The following is a 21,231-nucleotide window of genomic DNA, read 5'->3' as shown; positions in this document are numbered from 1 at the left end:
CAAGCATTCTCTAAGCACAATTTCCCTCCCAAGTCACCAAGAATTCTACAAAACCAAGCTTCTCTCCCCCTTTGACATCAAGGAAAAGTGTTGATCAATTCTAAATGAAGGCTTCTCTTCCTTTTTTGACATGAGTGTTGTAGATATGATCTACTGATTATGAACATTGAATACCAACCATGCTCCCCCTGAGCACATGCTGAATTTTTTGAAGATATACAAAGAAGTACATTACTCTATGACTCAACCAGACATGGCCTTTCTTATCACCAATGACTCATGCTTACATTGATCTCCTAGCACAATCGGGTTACATATTTGACTCAACATTACATCACATTCCCAAAATGATGGGATTACATGACTTGACCAAAATATGACTGAATTTTACAATCATTTATAAAATAGGTCTTTACATGACCTTTACATCAAGACACGGATATGGAATTTATAGCCAAGTCCAAAGACCTCAATAAGACCATGATAAGAACCAACAATCATCATACACCATATAGGATCTGCACCAAAACCATCTTTCAGCAGCAACATGAACAACGACATGCACATTTTCATCATCAATTTGCAAGATAAGACAATGTAGCTTTGATATCATCAATCTGTGACCGAGAATGCAACATCAACAACATGATACTTTTCAAATATATCTGCTATCAAATTATCCTCTTGACCTCATCAAGGTCAACTGGCTCCTTCCCTTAGTAGGAAGAGCCTCAATCCATGTTCATTAAAGGCGTATGGATCTTTTGTAGCATAAAAACATATCCTTTCATGTATCAATCAACATATGTGAGAATGAGGCATATCACGATAGGGAAAGGTAGCATCATTCCTCAACATCATCAATATGTGACCAAATATGCCATGTTTCTAAGTATCATTTAGTAAATGTAGCGGTAGTATGTTAATAACCATGTATTCATGAAAACCTACAGTAACATCATTCTCTTGGCCCATTTTATTCATGCAAGAAGAACTATCACACCAATACTAATACATTAACATGAAACTTAAGTAATCATCCATAAGATCCTTATATGTAATTCAACCGACAATGATATCCCATGACATAGAGACAGTAGTATGTATCTAGCATCTCATCAATGAGAAGTCATTAATAGAAAACCATGAGCTCACCATCATTTATCAAACTTTGTTAGTAACCCATCTCCTTGATACTATCAAGAGAAATAATCCTCAAATAATATACCATGTGGAACATATCATGTACATGTTGGAACCAAGCACTATAGACATCATCATCCATAATTGTACCATATGCAACTTATGCATATTTGAAGGCATAATGAAAGAAACATAAAGGTAATGAGTGACACTCATCATCATCAAATAATGAGGTTGCATAATCAAACTTTGTTTATCTCCTTGAACTTATGAATATCAACATGTAATCAACATAACATATGCACCATATGCATCATGAAAAGAATCTTCTATAAACATAAATTTGATCAGTAGCATCATAACAACTATGTGGCTCAAGTCATGATTTCATCATAGGCAACCCATGACAGCAACATAGCATGATGCAACATATAGTCATCATTCAAAAACTTCAACAACATGAGTATCTTCAACAACTTCATTAATATAAGCATCATTATGTAACAAGAAATTCTCAAGCAATCATAATGCCTACAATGCACTATTAGAAACATAACAAATGCTCCCCCTGAACCTATGCCAATTGTTCACTGTCAGTTCTAATCACATCAACTCATCCATTAGTAAGGTCATTAAAGAAACATAATCAATTAGTAAATCCATGTCATATTGCAACAACTCATAAACCATTATAAGCCAATAACATCCACTGATTATAACGAGCCAAAGCCAAAACCAGAAAGCCAAATAATAACTAACTAGATCATATAAGAACTTCTCCCTAGGAAATTCCTATAGTTTCTTCATCATATAGAAACATACGCGACTGTCTAGATTTGAACTCATGTATATATGTGACTTTCCTTCATACGATCCACCTAAAGAAAGAAAAATGTTGAATTCTCATACCGTAGATCACCGAACCTGTACTGTTCCTCTTCACTATTACTACATCAGAAGTAGTTTTAGTAATCATGAATATTAAAACATCCATGGGAATCATAATCACCATATGTATTTCTCTCCCTGAGATCATACATCACTAATCGTGAGGACCCAGTAATCATCTCTTGCTCCTCATGAGGTCATGTACCTCACATTAATTTTGCAATCACTGTAAGAAGTATTCTTTTAAGAATAGTGTTCTATAATTGAGATCATATTATTTTACTCTGAGTCTAAATCCTCCTCATTATCGTGAGAATTCAGCTCTTTAAACATGTATAATTTTAGTAGATTTTTGTATCCTCTTGCTATGACCTTTCGAGTTTCTTCATCCATAACCTTGCACTTGGTTGATGTAAACACAGCTATATTTCATTTATTTTTCATTTGAACTACACTTAGAATATTCTGGTTTAGCCCTTGAACTAATAAAGTATCATCTACTCCTCTATGTTTATTAATTCTAGCTCTACCTTTTCCTAGAACTTTTGTTGGAGCACTAATTCCATGAATAACCTTACCATATTGGTTTTTCTTGAGAAACTACATCTTACTCTTATCTCCAGTCATGTGATGAGAGAATCCAATCTCTATGCATCATTCATCTTCTTCTTCAAATGAGTAGAGAGAAAGACCACACATTATCTATTCTACTTCTTTCTTCTTATTATGATAAATGTTGGTGGATCCATCTTTTTCAGGTCTTATGACATCAATATTCTTATCTAATTGTTTGTCATGTTGTCTAAGGTGATCGATAGATTTGTTCCTGTATTCTTTTGCTACATGTCCAAACTTGTTACAAGCATGAAATCTTATATGAGAATAGTAACCATAATATTTCTGTTTTATATTCATTTTATTGCAATGAATAGCTTTGTGAACAAATATATTGCAAGAAAAACAATATCCCTTAAAGAATCCTGAGTACATGGAAGTTGATGATCTTTTTGTGAAGCGGTTATTTGCTTGAGATTGAAACAACCTACTTCTGCAATTGGTTGTAACATGTCCATAATTATGACATATGAAACATTCAACATTATTAATCAGAGGAGGGAATTGATTATCATTTCTATAGTTAGGAGTAAATTATTTTCTTTGAAGATTCACTTTCCTTGGTTGTTGATCATGTTGAATTCTTATCTCTTTGTTGAGAATTTCATGTTTTTCATTGTTACCCTTTAAATTCCTTGCATCAACTTGTGAACTAGATTCTCCTTCAACGGTTTCATGAAAGCCAAGACCAGATTTGATGGCGGGAGATCTTTGACTACTAAGAATATTATCCAAAATATTAGTACTATCTTGAAATCTAAAATGTTTATCTTTTACTTCTAATCCTTTTAGAATGTTTACCTCAACCTCCATTCTTTGATATTTCTTTTCCTTTTCTAGATACTTCTTGTTCATATCTTCTTCAACCCTTCTTCCTTCTTCAACTTTCTCTTTTAATTCGAGAATCTCTTATTTTAACCCATTTTCTTGTTCTTCAAAAGATTGAAGTAGTTGTTCATTCCACTTATTTGATTTTTCAAGATTTTATCTTAGAGAGCTGATATCAGCTTCAAGACCTTCACAATATTGTTTAGATTCCACAACAACATTTACTGATTTAATATGATCCTTCTTATGGTTTTTTTCTAAGATCAAAAAATACTTTTAACCTATCTTCTTCTGAATCAACAACTCCATATGACATAAAAAAGGTTGTTTTGTTATCATGTTTGTCTTTTGACACATTTTTAGGGATAATATTACTTGGTAGTTCCCATGATGAGCAACTTCCTTTGGGTTTTCTTCATGGATTTCTTGTAGCTTATCCCACACTTTCTTTGTAGTTGCATAATGCATAACCCTATTTAATGTTGAATCATGTATGATATTAATGATGTCACTTAATTCCTTAATGTTCTTTTGCACTTCCTCATTTGATGGGGGAATTTTGGTGCATACTAAATACAAAACATCATGGTTCATTAGATTAGACTTCATCTTTTCTTTCCATTGGTGCTAATTATCATTACTTAGCATATGTATGCCTTCATTTTCCATTGTTTCTGACGTGCCTTGATCTTCGGCTTCTAGGGCCAACATTTTTTACTCTGTTTTCTCTTTAGAGTGCTTACTTTCACTTTTACACATAAGTGAAATTTTAATTGTTTCACTGTCATCATCACTATAATTATTGCATAGGCAAGGAAGTGGACCACAATAAGAACAAAAGCCCATACCTGATAATTCTTTGTTACCATCTTCTTCATTCTTGATCAATAGAAAGTGTGGTGCTCCCAAACCTAAATATTTGCTAACATTTTTAATGTCACTGCATTTGATATATCATTGTCACAATTTTTTGAATGCCTCCTTCAAGCTATCTTCTTTATCTTCTTGTGGATCTCCTTCAAGAAAACAAGCTTCTTCTGAAGGACCTACTCTGATACTAACTGTTGGGAAAAATATTGAGAGGGGGCAGGGGTGGGGGTGAATCAATATTTTAAAACCTCACTTACACTTTTATTTTCTTATTTAGATTTATGTACGCAACTATAATGAAGTAAAGTTGCATATGTACATGACTGTTATGTAGACAACTATTGTATAACTACTTAACTAATTTTCAGGCAATTCATCATCTATTTAACTTGAACCATTTAATTAATATTTCATTAGGCATTAATTAAACAGTAACCATGTGTAGTAAGAACAAAATAAAACATCATGCATAAGAAGCACATCAACACATATGAAATCCATTATTTTTAGGTGGAACCCAATGTGGGAGAAAACCATCGTTGCTGTCATCTCTTTATTCATATTCTATTATAATGAAAAATTTCTTACAATATTGTACTAGCGCATACTCATACTAGCATGGAGGCACCTACCTGCAGAAGGCTACCACCTTCTCTCATGTTTTAGCACCAACTGGAAGGGAGCTCCAACCCCCTTATCTCATTTACCAACACCCACTAGAAGGGATCACCAACCCCTTGATCATATTTACTAGCTACTACTAGAAGGAAGCTTTTATTTCCTCACTAAATGCTCCAACCCTCAACACTTTTGTGGACCATGTTTCATAATTTTCATATTGGACCCACCTGAACCAAAAAATCAAAACTGTAGGCCACCTTTCATCAATTTTTCAGACTAGACCCTCTACAATCATTTAATACCAATATCAAATAAAAACTAGAACCAATCACTGTATTAAATCATTGAACCAACTTAATCACCAAATCATAGAATAAACCAATTACCGAATCTCAAACAACCAAAGCAGTTAGATCATCTCAATTCACTGTATACTCTTCATCAGAATGTCAAACCACTTATTATTCATCAAAGAAACCATATCATGTCACTGCAAAACCTGGTCAATCTTATGTCATAATATATATGCTACTATTACGAGACATACCCATGTATATACGGGCTTTCTCTTCAGATAAATTGTGTACAGATCTCAAAACAATGAACCCTGAAACCAAATCACTCCAAAACTAACCTTGTCATAGATCTATGAACCAAATACATATCATCTCATAGAAGCATCATCACTATTCAACATTTCATAACATAATTATTTCAACCTCAACCAACACTTTCAAATACACATCATCATGAAAGACTTCATAGACAGACAACAACAAGACTGATCAAACATCATATACATCAAAAACCTAACATATGTACATGACCCTTATAATATGCTTGCACGTATGTATGTGAAGCATACCTACGTACATATCTATCCATACCACAGAATAGATACATGACTACCCAGAAGTAGATCCACGTAGGTACGTGATATTTATGAAGAAAACCTACATACATATCTGTAACTATTGAATCATACCTTTACTGTACAACAAAACATCAATCAAACTCAAATCTCAGCATACACTGTAAAATACACACATCATGACATCATCATCATAGATATGTCAACCCATAAGAAGATTATTCAATGTGTAGTCATTTCAGATCTAGAAGATCTGATCCATCATAACACTCTTGGGTGCACACTTATTTCAGATCAAATAATTCATCAATAACCCATATCATGCCCACTTAGCACTTTGATCTCCATCTCCTTATATAGCTTAGGCCTCATCCAATACCTTGGGTCAAACCCTTAGTTATGGTAATGGTTCTTTTTCAGGATCAAATATCTATTGTTGTTCTCATTACTATAGGCCAATACCACTGTAAAGGACCTTGGTATTTAGAATACCATGGTGCGAAAACCGTACATGACTTTTCTTCACCATACCTACGTATGTACACGACTTTTCTTCACAGAACCCACATTTACTTGCTCAAACTTCATCTTTATCATTCCTATATCTCTTAACTGATATTCCTTTGTCCAATCTTTCTATCAAATCTATACTGGACTGAATACTCATCCTACTACCATCATGTTGATATCTTTAATAAGTAGGTTTCCATTAAGGACAAAACATTTTTCATAATGCCAATAGTGGAAGAATCATGCTATGTATGAGTCCAGACCTCGCACTATTATTATTACTTTAGGTACAAAACTATACATGATACCGAAAGTAACCATCCTACCACCATTTATTTGATCTCTACTAAGAAATGTAGTAAGATAATCTCCCAAACTAGGAAATTTTTTTTCTTTATAATTCACTCTCAAAGTAAGAAAAATATCATAGCCACATCCATGGCCACTAGAAAGGGTTCCTCCATGCAACATAAAAAAGTTTATAAGGTCATGGAAGAGTACAGGTACATATTATCCTCACCCACAGGGCTACCTTTACAGTGTCAGATCAATCATTCATTTGTTATAACTTTCAAAGCACCTATACCCAATGGGACAATATACCATCACCCTCTTATGGAAAATGAGGAAATCAATGTAGATCCAAGAGTTGCTACAAAAAGGGTACATTCGACCAAGTTTCTCACCTTTTGGAAACCAAATTGTACTCGTACAAGAAAGGATGGGACTTGGAGATTCTGCATTAATTATTAGACACTAAATAAAATCACTGTTAGGAACATGTATCCAATCCTATATATTGATGATCTTCTTGTTAAGCTCAAGGGGGCTAACTATTTCAACAAGATTGATTTGAATTCTAGCTATCATTAAGTTCTAATAGAACCCAACGATATATCGAAGACCACCTTCAAATCCAAGGAGGCCCTTTTTGAGTGGTTGGTCATGCCCTTCAGGTTGATAAATTCCCCTGCAAATTTTATGAGGTTGAGGGATGACATCTTATGGCATTTTATCAAATATTTCATGGTTATCTGGATGACATCCTCATCTTCAACAAGAGTTGAAAAGAGCACTTGCAACATATTCGGTAGGTCCGTCAAACCCTGCAACAACATAAAATATGTGCCAAATTGGAGAAATGTTCCTTTGGACTAAACTGGGTCCAATATATGGGCTACACCATTGATGAACAAGACATGAATGTGTATTTTGCTGAGATCCAAGTCATTCAGGATTGGCCAACCTCGACAACTCTAATAGAGCTTCACAACTTTTTGGGCCTTCTGAATTTTTATCAAAGGTTCATGTTGAGATTCTCTCATATCACTTGACCTTTGAGTTAAGTTACCAGGGATAGAGAGAAAGAAAAAAATTTCTAGTGCGAATCCCAACAGAAAGCATTTGTTGAGCTAAAAAAATGCCTTTTCTTTTCACCAGTACTCACATTTCTAGACCTACAATAACCATTTGAAATTTAGATAGATGCATCTCACTATGTTATTGGTGTAGTTTTCACTCAACAAGAGCATCGGGTGGCCTATCATAGTGAGAAACTCTTTGATACGATTCATAAGTACCCCACCTAGGATAGGGATATGTATTCCATAATGCAGTCTTTCCGAGAGAGGAAACATTACATTATGGGGAAGGGGACGATCATCCACACAGATCACTGACCGCTTCAGTTGATACAGAAAAAAGGGAAGTTATAGAATGATAACCATCAGAAATGGCCCACATATCTACAACAATTTCATGTGAACATTAAATACAAGAAGGAGAACATTAATAAAATTGTATATTTCCTTAGTCAACCCCCGATTGTGGCACTAAACAATGCTATGAATTCTTGTTGGCACGAGACTTCTTGATGGCTGAAAATATATAGAAATGATCCATATTTTACCACGACATACCAGATGAATATGGATTGCAAGAGAGTACCAAACTTACACCTCCAGGATGCATTGTTATGCTACTCGGGGAACCTTTATGTTCCTTCAAGCGAACGTGCCAAGCTGATTTTGGAGGCACGCTACAGTCAGGTTGCAAAACATTTTGGTTTAGACAAAAGAGTGGCAGTATTGCAGAAGTATTTTTATTGGCCAGTACTTTGACAAGATGTTCGAAACTATATTAGACCTACACTACCTATGCCATTGCCAAGCCAACCATTCAGAAGAAAGTCCTATAGACTCCTTTACTTACTCTTAGCTAACCTTAGGAATCCAACTCCATAGATTATATGTCTGGCCTTCCTTCTACTGAGCATGGTAAAGACTGTGTATTTGTGGTCATTGAGATATTTTAAAAGATGGCTATATTGGATGCTTTCATGAAGAATATCATAGAAGACAGTGCAAAAATCTTCTTCAAATGAGTGTCGGTGTATTTTGGGATCCTTCAGACCATTATATCAGATTGAGACGATAGGTTCCTGGGCACATTATAGTTGATCCTTTGCTCATTTTTTGACACCAAGCTCACTAAGTCGATGGCATTCCACCCCATAATGATGGCTAGACAAAGGTCATTAATAAGATGATAGTGCACATACTACGCTTGTACAACTTTAAGCCTCCACAAACATGGGATGAAATTCTTCCCTATGTGCAACACAACTATAACAGAGCTCTCCATAGCTCAACTAGTCACAACCCCTTTCAAGTTGGCTTAGGATTTCAACCATTGTGCTCGATTGATGTTGTCATGCCTCTTGCGACTACACAAGTAGAATTTGTGCATGTACAGTCTAAAGTTGATAAAGCCACCAAGTTTATTTAATGCATCCAACACATTAGCTAATAGGTTCATGATATCATGGATAAAGCCAATGCCAAGTATAAAAAAATTCATGATCAACATTGGGTGCCACTTAAGTTTCAAGTGGGCGATAAGGTGTGGTTGCATCTATACAAAGAACACCTTACTAGAGCCCATCAAAAGCTTCGACCACTTTGATACGGGCCTTACACCATCACTAAGGCCATGGTTAGCAATGCTTTTGAGCTAAGTATTCGTCTATTCCTTAGCTTGCACCCCATATTAAATGTGGACTACCTTCTACCATACTTCCCACCGTTGTTGGACACATCAGACATTGTTGAGAAACTAACACCAATAGAGATGAATACATATTGCATTGAACATATCATAGTTGATTGGATCATGGAAAAACATGTTAAAAACACTCACCAAAAGATGACCCAACTATATAGGTTGTCAAAGTTGGCCAACTCCTGCACCAAGGAAAGTGGCTCACTAGGGACCAAATTCCGCAGATGTATCCCCATATCATGGAGGCACTCAATGCAATGGGGACCATTGCTTCCTAAGGGGGATAGACTGATCTAGGATGGGTTTCTAAGAGATAGAGTACAATTTATTTTCTTGTTCCTAAGAGTAAATATAAAGATGTAGTCATATTGTTTTATGTTTTGAAGGTATTTTGGTGATATTTTAAGGTTAAATTTGTCTGAAATTTGGTAGGAATTTGTTGAAATCTTTGTGAATTTAGCACAATATGAGCACTTCAAATATTTTTCAAGGTACTAAATCCATTTATACATTCAAAAAAAAAATTAAACAAAAAAAATGATCATACCAAAAATTTGTTTTTTAAGATTACAACCAAAAAGTCCAAAACATATAAACAACTTGGAAAAATAAGCTTATTTTACATACCCATACCAGTTATGAATTCATCATTTTCGCTTTCGTACAACTTTTTTGGTTTTACAAAAATATTTTTGTTGGTGTACCATGCATCAAGATCTCTAAAATATGAAGATATCCAAAACATTACGTAGACCTTTGTTTGATTTCGTAAAAAAGTCATTGGATTGTTTCATTGAGATTTTTAAAACTATCAAATTGCAGTTCATGTCCATAACGTTCCATCTCAAAACACATGCGAGTGAGAACATTTGAACCATTTTTTTCCCTTTATAAATTTCATCTATGTGATAGATAAGGAGAAGATTTTATTCGATATTTAATAAAAAAGATTAAAGTTTGTTATAATATAAATTCCTAATGAGGAACATGATGAGAATAATAATAACAAGAAAGGATGTTGAGCGACAAGTCCCTGATAATAGAACAACAAGCAGTGGAATATGCCAATGTATTCTTAGAATTTTTACATTGACAAGAATACTAACAGGAGCAAGGCAAAAGAAAATCAATAATTTGCATTGTCTTTCCTAGACCCATTTAATCTTCCAAAATTCCATTGAGGTGATTTTGGCAAGCTAAATGGTTTCAGTGAGTTGGAAATATAGAGGCCATGGACATACAGAGGCCTCTTCAGTTCCAGAGTTTGGAAAAGAAAATTTGTTGTGGAAATTCAAAAGAAACTCATCGCATAGGTGAAAAGCTTCAACAAGCCAAGAAACAACTTTATTCTCCGAGGTCGGGATTTCATGCAAGGGTAGGCGATGAACATGGACATGGAATTCAGTTGGATCAGTTCTAAAGGAATTATCCATTAAGGCATCAATCTTTGTAAGCAATAGTTACATCATAAACTGTAGGTATCGTGGAACAAAACCATTAGACAGAAGACACAATACTACTACAAACCAAGCTATAATAATTAAAAATTAACTAACAAAATAAAAGGTAAAAATATTGCTTTCATAGAATATACAAGATTGCATGCCACATTGTACTAATAGTTTAATCCAAATAATACATTATGTGTTGAGAAAGCATGATGGTAAGGCTCTCTTAGATGTAACTTTTTTATAGCTTGATCATTAAAACTAATTTCTTAAAGAACCTAATGAGATACTTTACATCTCCTAATTATAATTATAAACATATTTCATTCCAAGATTCACTGTGACAAAAGATTTCTTTTGGGATGTCATCTGACTGTTATTTCTTATTTATTAAATATGTTATCCTTTTCAGTATGCTGAATTATAATTTCTTATCCCTCCTTTCGTGCTTGGACTAAGGGTCAGAAAGCTCATGGATGGCCAAATTTTCTTAACGGGGTAGAGGGTAAAAGTCATGGTGAATGGAATTATTGAAATTAATATGATTTTCACATTAAAGTTGTGAGCATGTTATTTTGATATTTGGATCATTTGTATACTAGGAACTATAATTTTGTTAAACCTATACCTCACAATAATTTCCAATGATATGAGCTAAGCACTTGTATTATAGAAGCCATGTGTCTAGAGATCGTTGTTATAGTTATAGCTAGTGATCCCCATATTGTATTGCAAGCCAGGTGGCATTCCAAGCGAATTGAATGTAAGATCATTCCTGAGTCACATTGTGGAGGCTAAGATTGATGGTTAAGTATCAATTTTCATCCTTCTTTTGATGGTTAACTTAAAATTTGTCATCCTTTTATTAATTTCATCTTTGTTCTTGTATAAGCCAATGAGTTTTCTCATACAATAGACCCTCGAATTGCCTTGAATTTTATATGAATTAGAAATTACATAAAGAAATTACTTGGAAGTTATAATTATGTAGATGAAGAACTTTAAACCCTGTGTCAATTTTCCAATATGTAGATGAAGTGAAAATATTGTGAGGTAATCTTCTAGTTTGTGGGAAATCTGATGACAAGTACAAAAATCAAAAGAACTAGTTATCAATAAAGATTATGATGATAAATGTTTCAACATACCTCAGATGTAATCAGTTTGTATCTCAGGATCCCAACACACTAGTTCAAAGGGGTTTGAGAAATAGATTTCTATGTAGAGTTAGCAACATTAGTGTCAATATACTTAAAAATACAATATAGAGTTCTAAATAGAGATAGTAATATGAGTGCCAGTAGCATTGGTTTTTACATATAAATGTGAATTTTAGGAAGGCTCCAAAATTTCATGTGAAGGTAATAATCTCATGCAAATACCAGCAAGGGAAGACCATGAAGATAAGGTATGATATTCACAGTGCAAAGACTAACAGGAATAATTTAATTCATGCTCAATTGGAACTTTGTCACATACTATCATGAGTGCAAAGATGATAGTCCTCCATGAATATTGATAACCTCTCATCATTTGAAAACATAAGAAACATAAATATTATTACAGTGAATTGACAATGACATTATACAATTACAAGAAGATGCAGGAATCTTGCTCAGTAAATAATACAAGTTGCTTCAACCATGCTACTCATCCCACACACAACAATTTCAGTAAAAATGGCTTATCATATGCACTCTCGGTCTTAGTAATGGTAGAGATCTTAGGCTTCCAAGCTGTAAAATTGCAAGCCTCACCAAATTGGCATAATATTCCATCAGCTGATAATGGTCACACAAACTCGTTTTGGAACTTTTATATCCATAGAAACCACCAGAGGTCTCATTAATGTTTGAGAGACCATTGAGAAAGTGAAAGGAGATCTTGACTTATGGAGATTTTCCCTTATTTTGCACGATATTGAAGGGCTTGGACCCCATTTGAACATAAATGTTGATTTTGCTTGAATCATCGACCTATGTGTGGTTGGCATGATTTTCCACTACCACCTTCGAAATGAGAGAAGCAACCATGGAGGCTATGACAACATATTGAACACATTTTTTTCGGAAAATGAAATAAGTGTGACCTAATTTTAGAGTCTCATTTGAGGGAGACAATGGGTTTCCCTATGTAGAAAGCCTCAAAATGGCAGCCTAGTATCTAGGTTATTGCTTCATGGCTTTCCCTACCTTGATAGGAACTATGAGGTGCTCGATGTTACCATTAGGATGCGGTATTTTGATTGATTTTGAACTCTGATCAACGTAAGAGCTACAAACTCTATTTCCCATTGCCTTCTCTCAAAACAAAGATGTATAAGAATTGCATGTACATCTCAGGGATCAGAATAAAATAGATGAAAGTTATGAAGATACAAATTCAACATAATTCCACTAAGCAACCCAATAAGACATGTTAGAGAATATGTGATTTACATATAAGAAAAAAATTAAAGGCTAACAAGCACTTGAGAGCAATCAATGGGTAATATCATTCGGGATCCAACAAAACAACATTCAAACAAAAGTTAGGGTCCAATATTCAAGGTAGCTTATCTACAGTGGTTAACAAGCAAGCCAAAAAAGACAAAGATAGTAAATTATCTAAAAATTCAATGGAGGAACATCGTGGAAGGTGCTAAATTATAGATATCATATGAGAACACATATGTTGTTGAATTTCAAGTTCAATTGAATGAGGAGAAAGCTGAGAGTAGTGTTCCACATTCATCTTGGAATATACTTAAAAATACTGATAGAAGTAATGTTTTGATAGAGTGAAAAGTCAAGAGGGACTTTAGAGGAGTATTTATCATTTAAAAGGTCTTTTACAAGGTATCTGTCAATTATGACTCCATGTATTTGTTTAACATAGGTGTCAAATTTCTCTTATTGGAGTCTATATTATTGTCAGATGAAGGTTACCCACACAATAAGAATGAAGAGAAACAATCTATTAAGTCAAAGAGCAAGAAGAAAAAGGTAATGTTCTTGTAGATTTGTATTTTCAATTAATGTCATGCTCTACTCAAAGAATTTTCTGAAAAGCCACCCCAATGACTGGCAGGGATCTAAACGTAATTATGAATCTAGGAAGGTGGATCACATAAAAATTATGGTGGAGACGTTTACCTATTGAATTGACTATATCTTGTGATATTTGGGTACAAAGGGGCAATACTCAACTCATAGTTCTTTGTGAATTCATCGGATTGGTTATTTTTCTGTCAAGAAATCCATAGAGACTGTGGTCTAGATGTCAATCATAAATTATACAGTCCATGAAATCCAAAGAGGGTCATTTGAGGGAAAAAAAGCATAATATGATATGAATCCTCTTAAACTCTGTTCTTCAAAATTGAAGGCTACTTTTAGTATATATTTGTATACTAAATAAAGTTGATTTGTGTTTCTATGCACAAAAGTATCACAATTAAAGCACACAAACTTGTCAATTTGAACAAGACAACACACAAACTTATCAATTATGAATAGGGTCTTTGATGTCTCTGTGACCATATTGAAAATATAATATACTGTGTAAATATGAGAAAAATGTGAGAATATATGAGAAATCAAAACTCAATCAGATTACTTCATACTAAAAATTGAATGCACCAAACTCATCCATTAAAGCATACACAAGGGCCAACACACAAAAATGCCTCAACACAAGAAAAATAATGCCAAGAGTCATCACCTATTGAAAGGTATTCTCTAAAAAATCTTTGATTTCTTTATAAAGAATGAAAAAACCCATTTTAGATGAGTCATATGCCCCATGAAATGTGTGAATCCAAAGATTTTGGATACAAAATTCATAATTACCGAGAACTTTTTTGCAAACCAAATTTTAGACCGGTACAAAATAAAATAGTATTGAGTCAAAGATAAAATACTATAAATTCTGGAAACGTACATGAAATACAAATGGGTGAGATTCACAAAGCCAGAAAACATAGTTAAACTGTCAAAGAATCAATGTATTATTATTGATATTGCACTGGGAAAGGACAAAACTTACCATACTCTAGAAAAGATATGCATCTCCCTTTTTTGGTTTCACACAAATTCCCATCACCCTCTTGCATCCACAACTACAGTCTACATTTGACCCTGAAGATTTATATAATATAGTTAAATTACATAGAAAAATAATTTAATGTAGAAATTATAATAACACCAGAGTATATTGGCAAACAAAGCAGGATTCACCAATGTATTCAACCTGAATCCAAGGGAATTCAAGGGCATTTAGGTTTGTTGTCATATATATATATATATATATATATATATATATATATATATATATATATATATATATATATATATATATATATATATATATATATATATATATATATATGTATATGTATATATATATACACACACACACATATAAAGGACACTTGGTGATCAGGCGCTCAAGTTTATTCTCAAAAATCGAAGTGTCATAATTTTTTCAAACTCAACTTCAGATCAAAGATCTCATCATTCTAAATCCAACGGTGCAAATGACACTCAAATTTTAGCTCTTATGCAAAAGTTAGAGAAAGTCAAAGTTCAAGTTTCACTTGCCTACATGGAAGGATTGGATGACATGGAAAAGGTCCCAGCAAAAGAGGAGGTGACAAGTGGAAGGCTACCAATGGCCCTCGCATATCGCATATTGCAGTTGCAAGTAGAAAGGTGTTAAGAATTGGCCTCGACGTAGGTAGGTTGTGATGCGATCTAATTTCCATTGCATATCACAGATGGACGAGTATTACAGGAATCAGCCCCTGGCAGGTTGGGTTGTGATGTGATATCACAATCACATATTGTAGGAAACATAAGTTCTGCTTAAGAATGCAACTTGTTCTTTGTCGATTACGATGAGTGATAAGACCCCGGACGTTGTATGTTATGTGTTACAGTTTATATGCAGTCGGGTCCGCCGATACCACTAATTAATGTTCCCGTGCCAATTGCCAATGGTGAAATGCGATATTTCCAGGATGCAATATGCTTATGAGCCAAAATTTTTAGTACCTGACGGGTCTCCCAATATTCAATCATATAATCACACATTTCCATCATGTTCACAGACTTTAAGAAGCCAATGCTTACCAATTGCGATTTGTGATATGGCCGACAGGTTATGGCCTACAACATAGCCAAATTTTCGCTCAGTTAGTGGATTTTGGAGTGAAGTTGTGAGATTATGTCAGTTTTGGAGAAATTTGTGGAACAAATAGTGGGAGAACTAGGACAAGTCATAAATTCTTCAGTTCTTATCCAAATTGGATGCAAAAAGAGGCTAGATAGCCATTTTTTATTATTTTGAACTCATTGAGACAGGTTTTAGAGGCATTTGAGCATTGTAAACACACTTTCATTGTAATTTTGAGCATAATAGAGAGTCCCAAGCATTGGAAGTTAGACCAAGGAGACGTAGCCTAGGAGGGGTGAGATCCTCATCAAATCTTTGTGTTGTGTGTTGTATTTTTATGTTCTTTGTTGTTATTTGAACACAATATACATGGTCCACAATGACGATGTGGCATACGATAACTCATGACACAACTTGACATGACACTATTGACATGGACTTCTTGATGATGTGGCACTATCAAGTCATTGTTTCTGTTGTGAATTATGTATGCTTGAGAATACTCTTGTCTTCCACTTTCTCATGGATTGGTGACAGTAATATCCAATTATCTCAATTCTTGGATTGTGGTCACAAGTTGGTGTCCTTTTGCTTTGATAGATCAACTTGCATGCTCAGATACAAGAATGTCATTTGCATTTCTAGCTCCTTCATCTCCTTCTTCATCATCTTGCCAGGTTTATGTATCTATAATTCACTCATGACGAGATGACATCATCCCGAAAACCTCCTAGCCTAAGATCATGGTGCATTCTAATCTAGGGATTGAACCATAACTTAGTTACAGGTTGGGAACAGAGGCTCAATGACTATGTATTACACATTCCCAACATCCAGTCCTGAGGCTTGAGGCTTGGAACTGTGCAATTCATAGTTCAGGTTGGGCTCACAGGTTGCCTTCTATGTAGTTTTAGAGATGAGTGAGCCTGGCTGAAGGAGGGGCCATTGTCGAAGATTTAGGTGCAGTTCTAGGTAGGAAGGCTAAGGGAGGACAACTGAAGGTGACTTCTACGCAATTTTTGAAGGGAAGGATGACTGAAAGGATTTCACAATTCTAGAAGGGAGGTTGAGTCTTGGGCTTTGGAATTGCGCAATACAACAATCTCGGGATGACAGGAACTATGCATTGCATAGATCAAAGTTTCAAGGTCACAACCAACTGACTGAAACTGCATAATGCGAAGTCCAGGCAGGCTAGGTGAAGCCAAGTTGAAGGGTCGGGAGCTTCTTCGAAAAAGGCTAAGTGTTGCACCAATGAAATTGACAGGTGAAGTGATGGAGCTTATATTGTGTCCTAACACTTAGAATACTTGATGACTCAACAACATTGATCACCCATGACACATGAAAAACACTTTCTCTTGTGCATTCCCACATCATAACCACTTAGGACAAGTGCAACAACTAAGATAGACTTTATGACAATCGTGACGAAACTTGTGCGATGACACTCAAAACTTTGTGAATGAGTGTGGAAGGTGTTTAAACCACTAGAATGAGCTTATCCATAAAGTGCGACGACCAACATGCAAAAAGATGACATCTTTCCTATCTTGCAAAAGGGAGAAAAACACAACGAAAGCACATGGAATGACTTTCAGTGTTTGTAACTATACCTTTCACTGAAGACATAATGATATGACAATGATACGTTGTCCTTCATATTACACTAAGAGGTGCATTTCAAATTCATGAAGGATGTGCTTTGTTTTTCATACCTACCCTCCAAAGGGTTGTGAATCAGATAGAGTATTCATGCAGTCCTGATCTTTGTTCTTCTATCATACCCCAGGGTTCCTTGGTCTTCTTATCTAATGATTATCTTTTCTCCACACCTTCTTAAGTGTCATCTAGCATGTCCTTCTTCTTCATCTCCTTATTCATCATATTGGCATAGTGTAAGAGAGAACCTACATTTTCAACTCACTCATGATGAGACAACATCAGTTTAAAAACCCTAACCTAAGATAGAGCACTTGGATTTATGAACTAGGTCAGAACTGAGTGATAGGTCAGGGGAGAAGGTCCAGTGACTACACAATTGTGTAGCTGAAGAAGCCAAGGTTCAATCTTGACCACTGAGACTGCACAGTGTGCAGCTCAGGCTAGATTGAGGGAAATTTCTTCACAATCCCCACTAAGGAAAAAAATCGCGCAGTGCCCACTGAGGGAAAAAATTGCGTAGTTCAAGCAGGAATTGGCTACTGTGGAATGGGGCCCTGTGAGGGTAAACTGCACAATTTCAGGAGGAAAATGGGACTGGGAAGCTAAGAAGCTTAAGGGACAAAAGTTCACATTTTTTGGAGGGAGTGAGCTCCATCTAAGGGAAGGACACTATAGGAATCATATGCACAGTTTTGGAGGCCAAGGCAGGTTGTGCTTTCTGCGCATTGCACAATTCTAGCAAGCAAGGGAAAAACCATAGTAGGCTCCAAAATTCAAGTGTAGGCTAAAATTTTGGATGGTGTTGCAGCTTCTAAAACACTTGACGACACATTGGTAGAATCCAATGTCTCTATTTTGGTTAAATATTTCGTGCAGGGACTTCGTTCTTCAGGGAGTATTGATTCATCTTGTAGACCACTTTGTCCTTTTCCACTTACCCCAAGACTAGACATGATCCCCTCTATACCTTATCGGTCTAACACAACATAAGATTCAATATAATCACAATGTTTCGAGTTGGGAAGGGTAGTGTAGCTCACGAGATTAAGATTTTCAAAATATAATGTTTCATCTCTGGTGTTGCTCTGTTGCCAGCATGCCTGGAAAATACCTCGACGGAGTCATGCAGGAACACAAAAATTTCTCCACTGCTAGTGAGCTTGAACAATACCCCGAAGAAGTTGCTTGGTCAAACTCTCTGCACATGAATCCTTTCTCTTATTTTTCCTTCATTTTTTTATTTTAAGAGAACTGTGCATTGACATTTATTTATTTTGGGGAGGAAGAGGGATCTCGACTTATTGAGAGTAGAAGAGGTTGTTCCTTCAAAGAAGCATATAGAGACCTCTAATTCAGGTTTTCTTGTTTATATTCCCCCCTTCTCCATTTCTACTAGTTGGATAAGCTTGAGAACATCAAAGCATAAAAAACTGAGAATAGGCATGAGGTTTCTACACTAGATGTGGGTTCATGGTTGGACCAAACTCTCCTTACAGATGGATCATATTTTCTGTCAAAACTTCATCGACTAAAAGACAAAGCCAACATAAAGAAGACTCGCTAGAGGTTCAACCAAATGTTGCAGTGTCACAAGGATCTTTAAACTTCAACCACACACTTACTAAGAAGCCAACACGGGTCTAGACATAACACTTCTTCACTTAATGAAAACAAAAGGAGAAATTCAACAGGAAGGAAAGCAAGACAAAAAGGAAGACAACACACAACCAAAGAGAATAAATAAAATGGCTATAACAAACATGATGTAGAACTAGAATAAGAAAACTAAGAGTGACTATAGCGAATGAGTGCAAGATGAGTGCAAGTTATCCAAGTGGATATTGGTGGCCACCCACCTATTCCACTTGGACCCCCACCATTTATTCTTTTAGTTTTTCAGTTTCCTTAATTGTAGCACAATTTACTATCCTTTGCAGTTTTTCTGGTGCTGAACTTCTGGAGCCGTTTTGAGGCCCTACACAATGTGTTTTGGGAAAATCACAGGTGGAAAATATGAGAATTTAACATGATATTCACTATTAATATTTGTAGTACTCAGATAGATCTTTCTAACGAGGTATAGTGTATGACAAACAGAGATCGTATGCCAAAGTTACGACCCCGAGAAGTTGATGTACCAATTTACCCCAATGGGGACCATAGTTTGGTGTTTCATCTCCTAGGTTAGGTTTTTGGATCTTTGGGGTTTTCCAGTGTCTCTCAATAATAAATAGGCCCTCAAGCGCATTGTAACACAGTTCAAAGGCATGTAGCCACCACATCTCTTCTTAGAGATAAGCTACCACAGCTGGAGCTAGTTTATTTCCATTTTGTATGTAAGCATATTTAAGTTCTTTGATATTAATGAAATGAAGTTTTATTTCCACTACATCTCTGTGTTTATGTTTATATCTAGAATTTTTTGCATTCCTATTTAAATTCAGATCAATAAGGAAGGGGAAACTAGGATGCAACTAATCCTACTCATAACCTAATAGCTAGAAGGTTAGGATCATGTATACTGAAATTTCTAGTCAAGCCACTGTAATTTTTCCCGACCTACATTCACAAAGATACAAATAGTTAAAGGAGATATAAAGTGATGTACAATAGAAAAGATAAGAACTTGAATAACTTTCACAAGAAAAGGAATGTCTTGCCTATGGGTGGAAAGGTGTGTCCCAACCACAACTTTGATCCAATTCACATGCTTAACTTTTGGTTGAATACCATTTTTTAAAAAACCTCGGAAGCTTCTTGTGAATGTGTCTTCATCTACACTAAGCTCCTTAGCAAGCACAAGGAAATATAAAAACTCCTTGTTTGCTACAGAGCTTTCCAGGTCAGATTGTTCTAGCCATTTAATGATTAGATCATAAAATTCATTATGGCCCTCTTGAAAACCCTGAAATATTAGAAAAGCTAAATTTTCAATTAGAGGTGTGGGATCATGGTGGTAATCTCGTGAGGAAAAATATATCATATCATAATCAACATTCATGTCAAGACAATGAGGACCTACTATAACCATTAACGAAGGTTGAAGTGCCTCACGTGCTTGACAAAAATATGAATATAGAGATGCTGAACAATGAAGATCAAGGGTTGCGAAACAACTGCCATTGGATGTGTTGATGGTAAAATGATAAGATGAATGATAGCCACCAAAGATAGAGAAATGGTCAGATGAGTTGATTGAAGCATCAGATTCTACGTTTGCAATAAATGAAGAAAAATCAATTTGAGAAGTCTCGTGAATTCTTTGAATAATAGAACCAATTTCCTTGTGAGCCAAATATGACAAACTATTTTCTTGCAGTTGGCGACAAATTATACAAGAACCATAGCCATCAAAAGATTTTAAAAAGGATTCCAGCACCACAGATACATGAGTCCATTTAGGACATGGTGACCAAACAAGAACTTGATTCGTGAGACAACTTGTGCATTTATCATCACTCAAGAGGATTTCTAGTGCAATGAGACGATGGAACATCAAATTAAAAAAAAGACCTAGGAGCTCACCATTAATGGATAAATTTGATAAACATGATTCCT

General features: G+C 35.2%; 1 pseudogene; it reads right to left on the bottom strand.

Annotated features, from left to right (window-relative positions):
- Positions 1-12,504: 12,504 nt before the first annotated feature.
- On the bottom strand, positions 12,505-13,148 carry LOC149226337 (uncharacterized; annotated as a pseudogene).
- Between the last annotated feature and the right edge of the window lie 8,083 nt (positions 13,149-21,231).

This window comes from Pinus tabuliformis, chromosome J (assembly GCF_031772625.1).
Source record: "Pinus tabuliformis cultivar Carrire ecotype Pingquan chromosome J, CPIR1, whole genome shotgun sequence".
Taxonomy (NCBI): Eukaryota; Viridiplantae; Streptophyta; class Pinopsida; order Pinales; family Pinaceae; genus Pinus; species Pinus tabuliformis.
The sequence above is the reverse complement of the archived record's forward strand: the minus strand, read 5'-3'. Positions and strand labels throughout refer to the sequence as shown.